This window comes from Octodon degus, unplaced genomic scaffold (genome assembly GCF_000260255.1).
Source record: "Octodon degus isolate 3935 unplaced genomic scaffold, OctDeg1.0 scaffold00008, whole genome shotgun sequence".
NCBI classification, from domain to species: domain Eukaryota; kingdom Metazoa; phylum Chordata; class Mammalia; order Rodentia; family Octodontidae; genus Octodon; species Octodon degus.
In genome coordinates this window covers 5,330,141-5,334,571 of record NW_004524584.1, presented here as the reverse complement: position 1 = coordinate 5,334,571, position 4,431 = coordinate 5,330,141, and the positions used below count along the sequence as shown (strand labels likewise).

The 4,431-nt window shown below is 42.7% G+C and overlaps 1 pseudogene; it reads right to left on the bottom strand.

Moving 5' to 3' along the window:
- Positions 1–487: 487 nt before the first annotated feature.
- On the bottom strand, positions 488–1,212 carry LOC101569273 (annotated as a pseudogene).
- Positions 1,213–4,431: the final 3,219 nt, after the last annotated feature.

Sequence of the window (4,431 nt, the reverse complement as noted above, 5' to 3'; positions counted from 1 at the left end):
AGAGATTACAACAATTTTAGAGACAAAAAAAATTGGTCATTCAAAGTGGTTGGGATAGATATATAGTTGCATTCTCTTAATGAATAGAATGATTTGTTCTAATGGTGTTTGTAAGTAGGATCACAAGTCTGCATCTTGTACAGCAATTAACCACTAAGAAGAATATATGCAGTGTATTATTTGTTGAAACTGTACTTTCGATTTGATTTGAAACTGTCTCATTGCTATATGTTTATCAATAAAACTTTGAAAATAAAATAAAATAAAATAAAATAAAATAAAAAATTGGTCCTACTGTGTGGTCCTAACAATAAACTCAAAAGTCTACGACAAAGAGGGGCTCTGATGAGCTGTTTATAGATCCTTTAGATCAGGTATAGTTATACTGAAAGTTGAGTTCATCTAAAATATTCAAAAAACATGTTCCTGTTAATCCCCAAAAGGTATTTGTTATAGTTTAACATTTCTGTTAAGTGCATGCGTTGAATTACTTGTTATCCAAACACAGCAGCTACTCCTTACCATTTATTGTTAAGGACATTAACTGTCCATCTTCTTCAACTTCTACTCTTTCTTGACCATTCTCAACAATTCTCTTTGCGATGATTTTTCTACCTTTAACAATTTTAGTAGAAGTTGATATAGATTTGAAGTTGCCCATCCCACTGCTGCCAAACCATGTGGATGAAAATGAAGTGAGACTCCATGACCTAGAGATCCAAATGAAGTAAATCCTGTATCAAATGAAGAAAATTTACCTCCAAAAGATGGAAATCCACTGAAGGTAGAGAAAAAAGAGCCTGTATCACGGCTTCTGCTTCCTCAGGGACCTCTTCAGTTCCCAAAAAGGTCTTCGAATGGATTTTCATTACCAAAGAAGTCAAATGAAAATGGTTCACTTCCACCAAAAAAGTCTCTGAAGACATCTGGGTTCTGGAATTTGAACCCAAACTCAAATGGGCTGTCAAAGTGATGTCTACCTCCTCCACCACCATCTAATCCTTCTTTGCCATATCTGTCATAGATGTCCTGTTTTTTAGCATCTGATAACACCTCACGTCCCTCAGCCACTTGTTTGAATTTTCACTCAGCTTCTTTACTGTCAGGTTTTTTATCTGGATGCCAGTGTGGTGCCAGTTTCCAGTATGCCTTCTTGGTGTCCTCAGGGGAGGCGTACCTCTGCATGCCTAGAACTTCATAGTAATCCACCATGTTTAAACAGTGCTGGGACAAGTCCAAGGACATGGAGAACCAGTGGTGAAAACAAGGAGGTGTGCAGCCAGCCCCCGTGCGGCTCCAGGATGGTACACTAGTGGTGGCTGCAGTGGTTCCTCAGGCTTTCCTTTTTATCCTTTCTTGAACCCTTTTCATATATTTATCAAACATTTTATACTTTATCTGAGAAGTTTCTGTTCATTTCAGTTGCCCATTTTTTGCTTGGGTCTTTTTAGTTTGGGGGTTTAATTTTTCCAGTTCTTTATATATTCTAGATATTAGTCCTTTGGCCAGGAATAAGGGGGGGAAAATTTCCCCTTTCTATAGGTTGCCTCTTCACTCTGTTGGCTGGTTCCTTTTCTGTGCAGAAGCCTTTTAATTTGATATGATCCCATTTGTTGATTCTTTATGTTACTTCTTGTGCTATTTGGGGTTCTATTCAGAAAATCTTTGACCTATGCCTTTGTCTTCAAGAATTTCATGCTATGTGTTTAAACTTTTAAAATATATTACAGGCAGCGAGCAAGATAGCTCAGCAGACTAAAGTGCCTGCCTAGGCAAGCTTAGGCAAGCACAGGGACCACGGTTAGATCCCTGGCACCACATGCCCTTCTAATCCTGCCCCAAGAGCTTGTTGAGCTGGCCAGAGTATGACATGGTGGCACATCCCTGTAATCCTAGTGCTGGAGAGGCTGAAAACAGGAGGATCGCTATGAGTCTGAGCTGTGCAGTGAGACGCTGTAACAACCAAATACATTTAACAATAACAACAACAACAATAATAATAATAATGTATTACATTAAGAAACACATTGCCAAATCCCCCTCAAAATATCCTCACTTTGCTTTGGGCTTTATCAGATTGGGAAGGATGGGAATAATGTAAGCACAACAGAGTTTGGAAACTTAGAGGTACACACCTGTAATGCCAGCACTCAGGAGGCTGAAGCAGGAGGATCTCTCAGAGCCAGAGCTTGATATTCTGGAAATGATACAAATCAGTGCCTGTGAACATAAATAAATCTGCCTCAAAATCCTGGGTATGTTTCTGCTTGCTGTTGCATCCAGTATGCCAGCTAGGAAGACCAACTGCACTGACCTCTTTGGTCACTGGTTGTGGCCCTGGTGGCTGGAGCAAGGACCTCTCCAGGTCCTAAAAAGAAAGGGTAACTTTGATTTTTCTCAAGTCCCCCCAGAGATCTGGGGGAGGATTCCTCACTGCCCACTCAAGTGGCTCACATAGGGAGAAGGATGCAATCTGTCTGTCTGCCTGCCTGACCATTTGATTCTGGTAAGTTCCCCAGGGGCACTCAATTAGTCTGTCTGTCAGCCCTTCTCAGCCCAAGCTGAAGAACAAATTGATACCTCTCCCTAGACAGGACACCCCTTGAGGAAAGAAGGTTAGAATGTTTTAACTTCTAGTGCCCACTGAATGAATGTGTGAGTGAGGAAAAGACAGCATGAGCAATAGGCTTCTCTGTCTGTGCACCTAGACTAGAAAGCACTGATCACAGAGGCTGACTGGGCCCTCACCTGTGGTTCTGTGGTGAGCGACATATGGCAGCATGGAGGCCTCACACCTCCTTAGCTAAGTCATGCCTAAGTCCCCGCAAGGGGTGCAGCCGGGGGGATCTGAATGGACTCTCTTTGAGGGCCACCCACTCTTTGTCTGTCATGCTATTATTGAGGGGTACACAATGCACACACAGAAAGTCAGAGATGGGAACTAATTAGCCAAAACATACAGTCCCTGTCTATAGGAAAAGGGCTTTTCTGAAATTACAGAGTTAAAAATGAAAACAAACTGCTTCCTGTATTTCCAAGAAAGAAAAAAAAGGAAAGAAAGGGGCCCATTCTTCCTGAAAATTCCACATTGGCACCCTCATTGGCCACTGAAATTGCTGCCAACAGTTGTGCCTCCCTGGTCTTGACACATCTACTTCCAGCCAACTGAAGTGGTTCCAGCTAGCCATGCCTGCATTCCACTATGGAGTCTCTCACCCCCCACAAACTTTCTGCTTCGTAGCTCAGCCTATCCTGGTTATATGGAGTCATCTAATGCCCACCTGAGATGACTGTCAACAATCCCTTCTTAGCACTACATTCTGACTAAGGGGCTGATGAATGAGTTGGCTTGGCCTTTCCCTAAGGTTGACCTGCCTAGAAACCTAAAAGCAGTTCAGCACTTCTCAAATACATCAACAAGCTCACCCATCACTGTTATGCAGAAACCTGATTTAAAAAAAAAAAATGCACCTGATGTCCATAAGAAAATCCAGTCTGATAGATAACCATACCCTCTAGCTATGAGTTATAAGGATTATGGACACAAAAAAATAAATAAATAAAAATATAAGAAGTCTCAAAAGCTTCAACCTAGATCAGATGACAATCTTTTCATTGGTCTGATGGGCTCAGACTAGGCCACACCAAGCTACCTTCTTTAACTGGGCCACCCGGAGCCCATCCAACCAGCACCAAGGCAACTAGGACTCTTGCCTCTCACCTCTTTTGCCAATCACACGTTTGCTGCCTGAGAGGACAGCTCACAAAACATGAACTTCTGTATAAGCCAGTCCCCATACTGCTTCTGGAAGGAAAATTCCACTTCACATTAGAAGTGACTATCTCCTTTCTACCAAGTCATTTGGGCCCCCTCTGGTTTAATCCTGCATTTTCAACTTTGACTGTTCCTCAAGAGGAAGGTGATACTTGCATCAGCCTGAGACAGATAACTGCAATCCTAAACTTCTGAAAACTCTCCTTCCAGAGGTATAAACTAAAGACTCACCTCCCAACCTGGCCATCAACCATGCTACCTCATCATGAACCCCGTTGCTGTCAGATGTCATGGGAAACACAGTCACCCGGCCACACATCAGCCCGACAGACTGTCAGTCACCTTGCTCAAGATCTCCACACCATCAACAATGCAGCCACCGTCTTGCATTATGTGCTTCCCAGCCCATACACCTTTTATGGGTTGTTACTCAATTGCTGCAAGGGTTTAAGAACTCACCTACTATCTTGGGGTAATCAGATTGGGCAACAGATTTGGCTCTGAGACAGCAGTTCTCTGTCCCTTCCAGCTCCAGCTCTGTCACAGCCCCCAAGAAAGAATGAGGCTTCAAAACAGCAAAATGTTTATAGACTGTCAAAACTGCTTAAATACACCTCTCCTGCCTGTAAGGCCACTTCAAGACCTCTAAGCTGCTA